The sequence below is a fragment of the Micromys minutus genome (assembly GCF_963924665.1).
Source record: "Micromys minutus genome assembly, contig: SCAFFOLD_112, whole genome shotgun sequence".
Taxonomy (NCBI): Eukaryota; Metazoa; Chordata; class Mammalia; order Rodentia; family Muridae; genus Micromys; species Micromys minutus.
In genome coordinates, this window is record NW_027667875.1 from 133501 (window position 1) to 149711 (window position 16211).

Below are 16211 nucleotides of genomic sequence, written 5' to 3' on the forward strand. Positions count from 1 at the left end.
TTTTTCTGATTTATCACAGTATTCTACCCTGCCAGTTAAGTGTGAAAAACCAAATTGGATGACACTTAGAATCCCTTTGAAAATTATACAAAACATAATGTTACTTGAAGCAAGCATCCAACCTCTAGGTAAAAACATCATGGCAAGAATTTACTAATGAAAGTTCTCAGCTCAAATCCCAGTTAAAGAACTAACACATTAATTCTGATACAGGGTATGTTCAAGAGCAGTGGGCCTCACATCTCTTCATCTGTATCTTCACAAGGAATGTGACTGACTAGTCCTCAGACAATTCCCATATGGGGCCATACATGGATCTGAAGTAGAGATGTGACCAGAGTACAGAGACCTGGAGTTAAATCTGGCAAGCGAGTAGGGTTTCATTCTTCAAACCTATCTTTAACAGTCCTTTTTCTTATTTAAGTTCTGAATAAAGAGTCTCCTCAAGGATTTAAAAATAAAACATTTTGAAAAAATTACTGTCTTATACTAATCAGCTAAAAATAAGTCTTAGATTCCTCAGTTCTTACTTCTGGTTCCCATGTGACTCTATAAAGGGAACAGAAATGTCTCAACTACTGAAAGGTTCTATAAGCGAAAACTATATGGACATATTCAGGTAAAAATATTAAAGGCCAGCCAAATCAGTGACTCTAAAATATAACTATGGACTGTCCCATTCAACGCAGCATAACAGGTAGCCAGGTATATAGCAGCATGGATTTCAAATGTTTACAGTAGGCTTCTTACAGCATGACTAAAGCACGTGTCCTCCATGCTTGCTACAGCAGTAGCAGCTCATTCTGGACTTCAATTTTCATGTTAAGGAGCTGCTCACACCCCATTAAAAATCTTCCCTCTGTTTGCTTTCTGTGGTTACTGGTAAGTTCTACTTACTTTTGCTTACTTTTGTTTAGTTTTCGGACATAGTGTCTCTATAGCCGAGGATGGCCTAAACCTCACAGCTAGCCTACTGACTCAGCCTGAGTCCTGGCATTGACAACCACATATGATTCTTAATTTTAATATTTATCAAATAAGCAATCTTCATTAGGATCAATCAGTTTGTACAAAATTGGCATTTCAAAAATTTATAAAAAAATTACAAATACCATAAATTATAAACAGTACATCACACACTGGCAGAACTCTCCCAAACACAGTAATTCCTAATCAATATGACATCTGTAACTTCTAAATATATGGACTATTAATAAATGAAACCGAAGCTTGATGGTATACACCTGTAATTTCTACACTCAGAAGACTGCAGCTGAAGGATTATAACCAGTTTGGGCTACCGAGTAGTAGTAATGGTGATGGGGTGGGGATGAGACATAGGAAGAGCAAGCCAGGTACAGTAAGTCATACCTGTAATCACAGCACTCAGGAAGCTAAGGCAAGAAGATTTTGAGTACAAGCCAACAGAGGCTACCTAGTTATGTAGCCAGACCCTATCCCAAAATAACCAGTAGCCAAAACAAGCAAGTGCAACTGCCTTTGACAGACTTTTAATCAGTCTCATCACGGTAGTCATATCCAGATGTAAAGTGCTACCTTACCTTCACTTAATAGTTATAAGAATATTTGTTAGGTAAAACAAATATACAGTGAGTTAACTGGTGGTGCACATTTTAGTCATATGATATAACTCACAATGTGACACGAATGCAGGGAAAGCAGCCTGTGCCTGCTCTAGGATAAGGTAAAATGAACTTGGTTCAGGCCCATTTCTAGCTCTCTTCTCAGTAGCTTTTCCCTTACCTAAGCCATCAGTTTTCTCCTCAGGCTTTTACTTACAACTAAAGACCATAGTAAAAGTGGAATCCAGGGACATCTGTATTTAAAGGGGTTTCTCCATAAGAAACCAATGGGACATTCTATTGGTTTGAATGACAAGAGCTTGTGACACTGTGATATCACTTGCAAAAGAAGGTGGACCATTAGCTTACACCATACTAAATATTAATTTGAACTAGATTTTAAGGGGTTGGAAATTTAGCTCCGTAGTAAGGTGCTTGCCTAGAAAACCCTAGGTTCGGTCTACAGCCCTGAAAAGAAAAAGACAAAAAGAAAAAAGACAAAATCGATTTTTAAATGAACTTAAACATAAGACCAAAACTATTAAACTCTAAAAAGAGAAAATAAGTGAATATTTTGACAGTGGATTTGGCAATAATTTCTTGGATATGATATGAAAGAATAATAACAACAAAGTAGATAAACTAGAAAATATTCAGATTTAATACTGTGAAAGCAGAACAGAGTCCATGACAGGTATCAACTGGAGCAAAGGAGTAGGCGATGGACTGTGACGTGAACTAATGATATAAGTGCATGAAAATTCTATAATAAATCCCATGATTCTTAATTAAACTTTGGGAGAAAAAGGGAAACTAGAGCTGAAGAGATGGTTCAGCAGTTAAGAACACTTGCTTCTCTTGCCCAAGACCAAGGTTTAGTATCCAGCATCCACAAGGCAATTTGGACCCATCAGCAACTCCAATTTTAGGACATCCAGTAACATTTTCTGCCATCTATGTGCACACTGTAAACATACATATATGTAGCCAAACACTCATATGCTGAATTAATAGGTATCACTACTCAAATCACCCTGCCAGTGGCAACAGCACACAATCTTCACCACCCACCAAAATGCTCTGGATTCACGAATTAAACACACACACACACACACACACACACACACACACACACAGCCTTCTATTTAATATTCTTTAAACAGGACAATGGCAAGGCACATCCAAACCTCCTAAAAACTAACAGTGTCCCCTCCAATATTCCTGAATTATTACTTATTAAAACCTATATCCCATCCTGGCAGTCATGGACACAGGCCTGCAGCCCTCCTGCGCCATGCTTTCGGACTCTTACATGTTTGCTGCATCTCTGCCTCTCTGTCCTACACTTCACAGGCCAGGACCTTCTCTTTCCCTGGCAATGTTGATTCCCTTCTCCTGTGGTTCCCTTGCCTGGAAAACCTAAAATCCTGCCTCTGTTTCCCTGTCCAGCCATTAGATGCTAACAACTTTATTTACCAATTAGAGCCAACTAGGGGTAGGGAATCTAAGAGACTTACAGGCAGGTGTGCAGTTCCCATGTGATTTTAGGAGACAAATTAACACAAACAGTATTACAACCAATCCACAACACTCATACACATGAAAAATTTACGTTAAAACTGCATCAAATCACATAGTAGCGAAAAGATAACTTACAAAATGGAAGAAAATTGTGAAATCATATATTCCATAAGAGATTAAATATAAACTACTAAAAACAAATTTTATCATTAATAAAAAAGTAATCTAATTAAGACAGATGTGATGTATGGATCATGAAAACAAGCTGTCAGTTACCAATCATACAAAACCCCAAGGAGATGCCTCATCCCAAATGAATGGCCACAAGGGTTCAGGGTGTCGGAGAGAGTCTAAGTATTGAATCCAGGGTCATGTGTACCGTAGGCAAGTGCTCTACAACTTAGCTAAATCTTCAGCCCTTGGTTTCCTTGAGTCAGAGTCTATGTAACCCAGATATCCAAGAGTTCCTGATCTTCTGCTTTCATCTCCCAAGAGAGAAAATAGGTGAGAACATACTTCTACTGTGGGAAAGAGCATGGTAGAAATCCAAAGCATTACAGCAGCATTACATTATCTAAGTCCACTAATGAGTACATACCCAAATTCAAGGTAGATGTGGTTCTCCGTGAAAATGTGTCGAATTGGTTCCCCGGGTCTCTGGTCTGGAAGGAAATGGACAAAGTGCTAACCGCTCTTATAAGGGAAACAGGAAGGTTTGGGTTGATAATACAGGACTGGTAGCCGGGGTTTTGGGTCTCATCTGCTACCATGGCAGCACCTATGCCAGTGGCAGACGCAGCAGCAGCAAGCTTTGCTGATGACATGAGCCTGACTTACAGGACAGTCCAAAGTACAGTGAAAAAAGATTCTGATGAAGGATCCTGGAGAGAAAACTCTTTTCCATGTGTTACAGCTCAGTCAAACAGACACTCAGATTAGAATAGGAAACTTACACTTTTTGAGGAGTGTAATTTAATAAAGCAATTTATAAAAATTACACAAAAGCAATTTACAAAGGCATGTTTGGCACTCAGGAATGGTTAAATAAATGGAGTACAAACCCACAGGCCTGATACTGAGACTGTCTGTCCTGTTATTTTTTCTTTTCTTCACATTTCCTACATCTTTAATAGGGTACAGAGTTGGCAACTGTAAATTATATTTCCTAGGTGCCGCTTAATTTAACAATATTCATGTGACTAAGTTGTGGCCAGTAACATAGAACAAAGACCACAGGCAAAATATCTGCCATATCTTTATTTTTTCCCTTCTAGTACTGAGAATCAAATTCCTATATTTTTAAAGAAAATTGCTTATTAAATATCAAGAATGAATTTGTAAAGTGTAAATGCCTAGTGTTGTAAATTGTCTTATTTTGGCTCCCAGAAAGCCATGCTTCCAGATCTGAGGGTTCCTGAGGGCTTCAACTGATAAGAGTTGCCTTGCAGCCAATGGCCCAATGGCTGGCAGAAAGACAGAAAGACAGGGAAAGGGACTGGGAGAGAGTGGAGGAAGAAGAGAATCACCATGACCCGGAGTTAGAAGAACTGGATTTAGGAGCTGTAGGAAAGAAAGCATCCTGCAATGTAGGTAGAAGGGAAGAGGACCCTATTGGAGGAGTGGGGGTTTTTGCAGAAGATAATACAGATTTAAAAGGTGTTTGACCAGGGATACCAGAGGAAAATGTATGCTGGCTGTTGGGAGGATAAGAATTGTCCAGCCATTGAGCTTAATCAAGACATATCAGAATTAGTTGGTGCGTATTCGAGCTCGGGCAAGTGAGAGCACGTGTGAGTTTCACTCGCAAATCCACAGAACTCTTGGGTGGGTACCACGACTGCACTACAAAAGCCAAAGCAGTTTAACTGATTCACGGCTACAATCTGGTATAATGAGGTCCAAAGTGAGGTTCCCATGAACCTGGACATGGGGTGTACACAGCCCAGCCAGCCAATGCACAGTTTATTCAGAGATTCAACTTTTAAAGGCGAAACGGAATAAAAACTTGCAGTTTCTAGTTCTTGCCAGCTGCTGTTTCCCTAATAATAGCATATCTTGGTTCAAAGTGACCCAAACCTCCTGCAGACTGAGACATCTGTCAGCAGTCTATCTCTTAGCTGTGACTTCCAGCATCAGAGAAGAACCACAAGGGGGGAGGAAAATGAAGGGAGAAGGATGCCACTGTAGGTTACGTTATTCATGAAATAATAACCATGTGGACTGGTTAATTGGAGTTAAGAGCAGCTCAGACAAAACAACGGAAATTATATAGTGAGATTATTGGCTGGGAAATAGACATAATAGTCAGAGGATCAATATCTGTCCAGCTCTTGTGCTAATTAAGGCTTATTGTAAATATGAAGGTTGTGTGTGTCTTTTATCTTGAAAGTAAATGGTCAAAGGCAGGTTTGAAATCCCAAGTTGAGATAAAATAATTTTTACAACATACATATATACAACTCCACCCCCACACACAAAACTAATAAACATAATTTTTTTAAAGTTGGTTAAAGCACTTGCCATCAAAAATTAGTATCTAAGTTTTATCAACAGAACATATGTTGTAGGAGTATGACCTCCCCACTCACTGTCCTCTAACTTCCATATATACACACTAATACACACACACACACACACATACAGAGTAAATTAGTGTAAATATATATTTTTTTTCACATCATCACTTTTTGGCCCAGACCCACTTTTTTCTTTGTTTTACTTAGCACCCTTTCTCACATCTACCTCTCCTCCTCTCACGTCTGTCATGCTTGCAAGTGTGTTTCTCCTCCTTTAATATTCATGTTTAAATCTATACTAAACTCTTTATAAGCTACAGTTCTGGGGACCAGACAGATAGTCCCCAGGGTAAAACAAACTTGCTATGCAATCATGAGGCCTGCAGTCCAAATCCCAGCATCCTGAAAACAGCAGTGACTACAGCTTCCAGGACTCAGACAACATCTTTTTAGACACAAATGATGAAAAACAGCCAGTAATTTGGAGGAACATACATGTACAAACATATGGCAAAAAATGGAAATCTTTGTCCTTTTAAAATGTAGCTCACAGAAGAGCTAGGACCTGGGTCATGAATCTAAGGGAAGTAAGTAAAAATCACTGTTCCTTATGTACCATGTGACCTAACCAAATACTATTATCTCTACAAATATGTTTCTTTCTCAGTGTGTCTAATTTAAGTGGTGCTTTTAAATATTAAATGCAAAATCACTTAGCAAAGAGTCCTTGAATGTAGTCCATATGGAGTAATTTACCAATAATGATTAAATTTTGGAATAAATGTTAAAAACACAAGCAGTGTTTCATGTTCATTTTTAAGTGTCAGGCACAAGGCTTAGAATCCTATTACTTAAAGTTGAGATGAAGGTATAAGAGGAATTACAAAAAGCCATTTTGTCAAGGACAAATGCTAAGTAAAAATACCTTGTATTACCAAAATATAATTACCATAAACAGAGTCTTAAGATTATGAGACTAACTTGACTCATTACTTCACAGTTTTTATTATTACAAAGATATGGTTTCGTTTTCATAAACGATAAAGGAAGAAACAACACATTCGAAAAAAGAAAGCAAAAATGCATATGTTGAATATTTCTAGGTTGCTTTGTGCTCCAACCTGAGAACTAAAATGCAACATGTAGAAAAAACTCCTTGTACAAAATGGTAGAAAACATCACACTAAAGATTACAAGATGACTCTCCTTCCCAAACATTTCAAAAAATAGATGGCCCTGAAACCTAAATTGTGCATGTATGGAACAAGAAGCCCCAGTAATTTCTTCCATTACCACAATCATATTTCCCGTAGAACATCAAAGCAAAACCTAGGAAAGCCATTCGGGTGCCTTTCTCATTCTCAGCAATTTATTTTTATTTTATTCTAGACACACAAACTACTTCGAAAGTCAAATTTTGATAGACAACAATATTTCACTCAAAAAAAATCCAAATAAGAACAAATTCCTTTTTTATCTAATGACAAATCAAAATGTTGTCAGAAGACTAGCAATGGCAATACACCTTTAATCCCAGCACTCTGGAGAGAGGTAGGTAGGCAGATCACTTGACTTTAAAACCAGACTGATCTATAGGCTACTCAGAAAAATCCGGGGATTCAAAGAAAACTCGGCCTCCAAAAAAAAGTAGGAAGGGAAAACACAATTTTTACAGTTTGGTTTGTTTGTCGGTTGGTTGGTAAGGGTCAGGCAGATGCTCAATAGGTAAAGTACCTGCTCCACAAGCATGAGGACCTAGGTTCAGATCCATATACACATAAGATCTGTGCAGTGCTAAACCTTCCTCTCTAACTCGAAACACTTTGCCTCACAAGAGACAGATTCTAAGAGTCAAACAGTCCAGCCATAATGGCAAGCTCCAAGTTCAGTGATAAATTTTGACACAAGAACTAAAGAAAAGAGCAACTAGAAGACATCAAACAGACCTCTGGCCTCTACACAAAGCATAGAAAACTCAGACCTATGTTCTTTAGCATGCATTAACTCAATTACCCACTGTAATGCTACAACGTGGGTAATACTATAGTCATCATATACAGTTGAATGAAATGAAGCACCAGAAATCACTGACAAGTTCAGAATCGTGCAAACAGTAAACAGTAGCAGGCAGGACCTGGACTTAAGAAATCAAATGTTCAAATTAACTACAGCATACACTTAGTTCACAATTTATACAAAGAGTTTATAATGTTCCAGGCACAGTTCTAAGTACTACAGATAAAATTATGAAGAAAGCTAATACGACCTCTACCCTGTAGTTAGGAAGAGCCAAAAAGTCCAATGAGAATAATTGACAAGTAAAAAGTGTATCATAATAAACACAAAAGAGTAAAGGAAAAATATTTAATTTAATGCCAAATAAAAGAGTCAAACAACAGGAATAGAGAGACCTGCTTCTATTTTAGGAACCAGGAGAAATTCTCTCAAATACAGAACAGTAATAGAAGAACAACTACCATCAATCAGAAGAGGTGTCCAGCACATCTGTCTGGGTAGGATCCTGAAGCCCAGTAGTGAGAGTCATGGGGAAGGCTAAGGTTAAGTTGGCAGCTGCTCTGACGACAGGGAGAAGGAGCTTAGGTTCAGTTCTGCATGCAATCCAGAGCTATTTGAGGATGTTGAGAACAAAAGGTTCAAACCAAGTTCTTTCTCAAAAGATTATTTTGATTGTTATATGAGGAACAGCAAGCAAAATAAGGACACCTGCGAGGACAATAATCAAACAGTCTAAGGAGGATAACACTAGAACTTAACACTTGCATCTGAGCACAGTTTACAAGGAGATGAGGTACTTAAAGAACCTGCACTTGTCTCTCAATTATCACTCTTCTCATGCTCTCAAGCTCTGTTCAAAAAATATTAATTTTTAAAATATCCATTAATATCTATATTAATGTTCCAGTTGGCACTATTGTTACTAAAAAAGAAGTAAAAAGTATTTTTGGTTGTTTGTGGTTCGATATCCTGTAAAACTTACCATATGATTTATTTTGGTCTTCATTTATGATGGGTCTAACTAAACAACCCCTAACTGTTTGGCACCTCACTGTGTAGATCAGAGATCCTTCTGCCTCTGTCTTCTAGCGCTGAGAATAACCAAGCGCTGTTTATACTATGATTGACAATCCCATATATTGTAATAAAACAATAAGAATCACACCAGCCTTCAGGAGCAGGTTCCTTAGGTCCCCCTTGACTTGTTTTCTTCTCGTGATATTCTCTCTAGCATACCAGGCCCTGGTCAGTACACAGCTACAAGAGTATGACACAGAAAACACATAGTACCTGTAGATTCACATTCTTAGTAAACATTTTTCACTGAAGAACTAATTTATTAGTCAGCTACCCAAAACCAGAAAATGATGTCTTCAAAGTATGAATGAAAAACTTAGTTAACTCTTTTCTTCACCTGTTTGCCTTGTGGGACGAAACAACTGCTAGACTCTTGGACTCCCATTAAAAGCTGCTGCTGACCATTCTTGAGGAATTGGACTCCAAAATTTTAAAGTCTTTGCAGATTTCTATTCAGTGCCGTGAAAGAGAAAACATGAGGAGCTAAAGCCTATGCCAGTTGGCTAGTGAATGAAATCTTTTGAAGCTGAAGAACAACAGTTAAGAGACAAACTGAATCCTGGACTTCATGGTGGACCTCATCAACTTGCAAACATATGCAACAATTCTATGAACACATTTGAGTGAACTCAGGCTAGAGATGCCTCAGAGTTCAGGCCAAACTGAAGCAGAATTTTAAATCATAAACTAATAACCCAAATAAGACTCTTTGTGTTAAAGCTCTATGTTGGGACTCATTCATTTTGCAACTACTTTTGGTAACAGTAAAACAAAGTTCTTGTTGTTGAAAATAAAAGATGATCTGCACAGGCAAGTCTTCAAAAAAAGAATATGCACTTAGCCAGTGAAGCAACTCGAAATATAAATATCCAGATTAAAATGTGTGAGCACATCACTTCTCAGATTATTGGCTACAATCAAGTGTAAAATGTATGAGCGCAAACCTGGAGAGAAGGCTCAGTAGTTAAGAGTATTAGCTGCTCTTTCTGGGCAAGTTCAATTCCCAGTACCCATAGGACAGCTCACCACCATCCACAACTCTAGTTCTAGGGCATATGATACCATTTTCTGGCTTCTGCCAGCACCAGGCATGCACATGTACACAGACATATGTGCAGCCAAAACATTTATACACATAAACTTAAATGAATAAGAAAAAATAAAACAAACTAAAATATGTAACTATGCAGGCCAAGTGCAAAATAAAGTAACAATGATTATCATATCAAAATAACTATCCAGACTTACATTCTCATTCCAGCAAATAATGAGGAGATCCATTGCAAAGGATTTGTTCACAGTGCAGTGCAGGTCTGACTTAATGTTGGATCCTAAATCTTTGTGGTCTCTAAATCTAATTCTATCAAGTTAACTTGATTTTTGTGTTTCGTTCAGAGCACTTCTGAATGTGAATGGAATTTCACATGTTTAGGAAATGCTAGGGAGATTGACTCAGAAAACAAAAAAGCCCTGAGAGATTACAAAGAACAAAATAGTGGTGAGACAGTGAGATAGCGTATAGAAGCCCAGATGTCCACAGCCTCCCTGCTCACCTGTAAGTTCTTTTTTATCTCATTTTCTTTGTAACTCTGGGCAAGAACCTCAATTCCACATTAAAGATGGTAGTGAAGGGCAATCTGAGTTGGGCTTCGATGATAGTTTTTTTACCATGTCACAAAGAACTGGATCATTAAAAAAAACTGGGGTACTTGGTACCCTGGAAGAGAAGGCAGAAATCTTTAGTTTCAAACGTTGAGAATCTTTAGGAGGCTTCTGAACTCATATGGTGCCTACTCAAAATCAGGGGTCATCAAAGAACCAGCAATATTTCCACCACTGAGATCTCCTAGAAAATGCAAATTCTATCATCTCTGTGAAAGTTCGAAATGAGCTTCTGAAAATCGAGTTTATAGTGCTGAAAAGATTTCACCAATACTGGTGTTTGAAGTAAACTCCCTACTGTCCTTCTTATCATCGCTTAGATGGTTGAGAACCAAGAACACAGTAGGCAACTAGAACAATGTCCTTTGACTTGCAGTAGTTCAACAGCTTGCTCTGGTTCAGGTAGAGATGCCATTACACCTGTAAATGGGCAAACAAAGATATATGATTACATGAGATGCTAACGTTAATGGAACAGAGAAATGTTAAAGATGAATTAAAGAAGGGGTGTTGTAGGAACTCCAATAACATACTCTGTAAAAATAAAGAATGCCTACACTCAGAGGCACATTCCTATATTCTCCCATACCCTGAAGAATCTCCCTTCCTCCGTTTCTCTGTTGTCCCTCTTCCAACTGCTCACATCCTTCCCACATGGCACAGATATCCACTGTGTCAAATAACATTTTCTTATGTTCATCACCTGGAAACAGATCTTCTCCCCACTGGAATAGAAACAATCTGCTTGAGGGTCTGAATAAGAATGGGTGTGTCATAGGAGTAGCTCAAATTTGAACACTAAATACTCATTAAGGGGAGCACCATTCTGTATATTTATATTTACAGAGTGATTTGCATATGAAATTTAAAGGAGTATTTTTATGTGCTTGATTTAGTCTCTTGTATCAATCAAAAATATATATAAAAGAAAAGCTTAGTCAAGGTCATACAACCAGCAGAAATAAATCCAAACCTATATTAAAGGCTTTTGTCTTTCCAATTCAAAGCCACTAAAAACTGTATGTTTGACTTTATAGGAATATTTAGTCATTGGAATTTATTAGCAGTGATTGATTGTTAAAAACAGTGATCCACCCCACCCCCCATTTATAATGTTAGTTTTCAGTTGGGGTTAAGGGAATGAATTTATATATTTAAGCACATTAACTTTGAAAAGTTGTATTTTTCAACTTGAGACAACATAGAAATTAATCTTCAAAGCGAATCCCACTCCTTAAAAACTGAATAAATATGCATTAGTTACCATACAACAGTGTAAAGTTACAAGACCATATACACAAAGTGGTACACACTGACCTAAAAAACACAGAGAAGAAAACAGAGTAAATCAGGAAAAATGGCAAATAACTAGGCTAATCAGTAAGACAAGTGCACTCTAGTAGACTCAATTCCTGGATGGAGAGCTTCAGATAAACTTCCAAGTGTCTAGCACAAGTAGCCCTGGACAGCATTTCCCTGGGCAATGTCCGGTCAGTGTGAGATAGCAGACTCAAAGAATGGTAATTCTGTTACACCTGACCCAAGAAAAACGGTAAAATCCTAGACAATCACTTGTGCTATTTTGTAAATAATTAAGAGCTTTGTACAGAGCAGGTTACTGTGTCTAAGGAGAACCATCCTGTGGGGGGGGGATTCCCCCCCAAGCCCAAGCCAGGGACAGCCTGGAGCAGGTGCAGAGCCGGCCCTGCCCACTCAGAGCAAGAGAGTGGCCAGCGCGGGACCAGGCCTGACTGTGAGATCAAGGAGCAGGTGGCAGATCAGGTGGCAGGGCAGGCACAGGGGGCGGCAGAGGCAGGAGGCAAGTGAGTATAGAGCAGACAGCAGACGCCAGCTCTAGGGAGCATACTTGTGGACCTGCTCCCTGCTCCCTGAGGTCTGCCACCTCAATAAGTACTGTCCCTGCTCTTATTCTGGAAGAGCCTGTAGTCCCGGATCTGGGTGAGGGGACCTGGGTTTCCCAGAGGAGGCCCGCACTGGCCCTCCCTCCCCGTGGAGGCCCCTCACATGGCCACAAGTGTGGCCTGCTGGGAGGTGCACTCTGGCCTGTTCCTCAGCCCCTTACACGAGGATAATAAGGAGCAGTTGGTGCCATCCACTGACCAGTGACAGGCACTTTGTAGCAGCCTGACTTGCCGGACCCGCAGCCCAACCAGTCCTACCTCTACTCCGGGAAACTTCACCACCACCATGGAGAAAGAGAAGTGGGGATGAAACAAAAAATAGAGATGCCTTCCTTGACCTGAAGAAACTACCCCTCTCCAAATCCCCCGTATCGCTATACAAAAGAGGGGCTCTTGGATATAAAAGACCATCCATACTCCAAACAGAATCCACCATGCCTCTGAAAAATATGTCAAAGATGGTGTCTGGGACCCAGCTTCAGGGCAGAGCTCACCAGTGGAAAGCATGAAGAAAGAGCCAGAATCAGACCGACTGTCTCTTGTGAGAAGAAAAGCAGATCCACAAGAGAGAGTGAAAAAAGATGACTTAGATGCTGTTGTCAGCCCACAGAGACAAAGCTTTGCAGGTGGCTGCCATGTGACAACTGCTGTGGCTCCCAACACTCTGGCAGTCCATTGGAGAAAAACAGTGCTGAGCTTCGCCTCCTTGGTGGACGAAGGATCGGCAAGGATAATTTTTGCTACAGCCTTTGAGAAGGATCAGCATCTTAGTGGTAAGGACCTGCGTGACTTGAGAGACCGAGACAAGGACAAGTGTTTCAGGAGGGAGTTTAGAGATAGTAAGTGTGTCTTTGCTGAGCATAGAAGAAATGATTCATACACTGAGGAAGAAGCAGAATGGTTTTTAGCTGTCAGTCTGAAACCATAGAGCTGCCTGGCTTTGATGATAAGATTGTAGAGGAGGATCACAAAGAACAAAAAGAACAATGGACTGCCTCTGTGAAAAAAGGCATAGTGGAGTGCATTGGAGGGGTGGCTGAAAAGGATGAAGTGGAAGTTCCAAGGGATGTAAACCTAACTGAGCAGTCCCCAGAAAAATTTGACTATAATAAATTCTTTAACCTTGATAAAGTGCCATGCATGTCTTCAATGATAGAAGATGTTCTGGGAGAAGGAACAATCTATGCCAGGCACTTCAGTAGGTGGATCTCTAACCCAAGCTGGTCAGGGAAAATCCAGCAGCCTGGAACCCACACCCCTTGAAGAATTTGAGAGGCTGGTCAGTTTGGAGCAAGCCATCTTCTCTCCTGGATAGAACTTGGGGATATATTTTGCTCCCATGCCATCAGAAGACCATGCTGAAAATAATATAGACATTTTAGAAATGCTACAGAAGAGCTGGAGAGATGGTTCAGTGGTTAAAAGGACTGACTGCTCCTCCAGAGGTCCTGAGTTCAATTACCAATAACCACATGGTGTCTCAAAATCATCTGTAATAGGATCCAATGCCTTCTTCTAGTGTCTGAAGACAGCTACAGTGTACTCATAGACATAAAATTAATTTAAAAAAAAAAAACATTAAGAAAGGAATGCTACAGAAAGCCAAAGTGGACTTTAAACCTCTTATTTCTAGCCTTTCTACAAATGAAGAAAAACTTAAACAGAGCTTACATTCAGGGGTTGTACTTTCAGTGGAAGAGGTAGAAGCTGAGCTGAAGGGCTTGAAGGTGGACCAGAAAATGAAGAATTCAACTCCCTTCATGGCATAACATTTAGGAGACTCTGAATGCTGTGACTAGCAATCAACAGCTGAAGAAAGATGGTGATACGAGTGTATTCAACAAACTAGTGAAGGCAAGTGAGACTTTGCCTAGCCAGCCCAAAGTCAGTCACTTGTTAGCCCCTGCTTAGATTCTGGGCCAGTTTGTCTCTCAAAACATCCTACAGGTGTTTCAAACTCAAGCCGCCTCAAAAGACTACCTTCATCCAAGGATATCATCACCAATCAGGACCCCAGCAACTACTTGGAGATCCATTCCAAGGCATGTGCAAGCCCATGAGTCAGCCCATGAGTCCTGTCTCAGCCCAGATGAGTCAGCTAGAATTGCAGCAAGTTGCTTTGAAGGGGCTGGCTCTTCCACATGACCTTCCAATACAGACAGCACCCTCCTACCAGTCTGGTTTAAGCAAACCACAAGTGGACAGAACCAGAGTTCGGCTCAGAAACGCAACAGTGAATGTGAAAGTCACCAGCACCCATGCACCGAAGAAATTCCTCTTCTCCTGCTCCTGCTGCCTCCATCATGAGCACGCTTTCTCCTTCCTTCACCCCTACATGTGATCCGCAAGATGTATGAAAGCAGAGAGAAGAGCAAGAAGGAAATAGCTCTTGGAACAGTCGTTCCTGGTGATGGTAAAGAGGATACTCAGAGGGCAATGAAGAGAACCTGCAGTCATCCAATCCCATACCCAATACTGATCAAGACTCTTCTATGACAAATCTTAAACTTTCCACATTACAACGGTCTTCATGCTCCACTACGCTGTTCCAGACCAACTGTTATAACAAAAAACAAGATTACCGACTTAAAGCAACTGGTCAGAAAACACCTACCCTGGCATCCCCAATCCCAGGAACACCTATTCTCTGCCCTACCCACCAAGTTCCCCTCGGCACTCACATTCCTATTGTTCAACCTGTGTACCAGCTTTATTCGGATTAGTCCAAAGGTACATCCACAGCATCTTGAAGATTCCTTCAAGGTGTGCTTTCTCCTGGGATACACATCTTTAGAGTGACTATCTGGCCCACTCCTGGGTCAACCCTTGTACCCTTTGGTCTCTGCTGCTAGTCACCCTCTCTTAAACCCTGGGACCTCTCTGCATTTGGCAGTGATGCAGTGTCGCCCGCCCTACGTCTTACCAGCAAGAACGACACGCGGCAACAGGATTCTTCTGCATTTCTGACATGCTCTAGACATGCCTCTCGGGGCCTGCCTGTTTTAATTTTTGTTCCTTGCACGCCCCCAATTTCACTCCACTCTGTTTCTGACATGCCCTCTTGGTGCTGTGTGATAACTTTCTGTCCTGCCTTAATCATGGCCTCACATTTCTGATCCCACTAACATGATCTAACTAACTTCCACAGCAATATTGTCACAACAGTCACCACGAATGCAAGCAATAACCCTTCTACTGCCAGAGAGAATCCAAGGAGAAACATGCCTCTCAGAGCTTACCTATTTAATGTACATTTTCACAATTCTGATTTCACTTCAATGAACTGAAGGTTCCCCTTGGCGCCAGAGATGTTAAGGCTTCCTGAGATTTTCAACACCACTTGTCGCGCACTCTAAGTCTCACCAGCAAGAACGATGCGTGGCAACACGATTCTTCAGCCAAAAACCTTTATTGTGCAGTACTCTTGAGCAGGGGACTGCCGAGGAAGAAAAGTGCACTGCTTAAATATGCCCAGAAGACTCGTACCGCTTCCTGATTGGTGCACCCTCCAGTATTTCATTAGCATACCCTGGGAGCTGGCCTTCCCATATGCACTTCCAGCTGGACCATCGCACCAACCAAAGAGGCAGCATCCCTGTGGGCCTCGCTAAATAGTTTGGATCTACATTATGACTGAAGGCTGTTAAATAAATGTTGGCCTTGGAACATTTGTTGCCATCATGCCATAGCCAATGGATAAACTAACTTGTTGAATCTCATGTTATTTGACTTCTTTTATACTTCCGATGACCAAATGAAGCAGTGTAATGGGAATAGTTGCGTGGACTTTTCTCAGTGGTTAACATACCTATTTTAAAAAGTAATACTTAACTTTAACAAGAATGTTGTTGAAACTCTATGCATGTTATTTAGTATGATGTGCAGAAAACTCTTTAAGAAAGTACCTGGGTCTT

At 40.3% G+C, this 16211-nt stretch overlaps 1 pseudogene across 1 annotated transcript in view; it reads left to right on the forward strand.

Annotated features, from left to right (window-relative positions):
* The window catches only part of LOC308416106 (eukaryotic translation initiation factor 4E transporter-like), a 40151-nt pseudogene extending 24239 nt beyond the window's left edge, over positions 1-15912 (forward strand). Inside the window, exons 2-5 of the transcript in view lie at positions 10109-10211; positions 12541-13690; positions 13896-15238; positions 15821-15912. The product of the transcript in view is annotated as a eukaryotic translation initiation factor 4E transporter-like (transcript). The remainder of the gene's footprint in view (positions 1-10108; positions 10212-12540; positions 13691-13895; positions 15239-15820) is intronic.
* Positions 15913-16211: the final 299 nt, after the last annotated feature.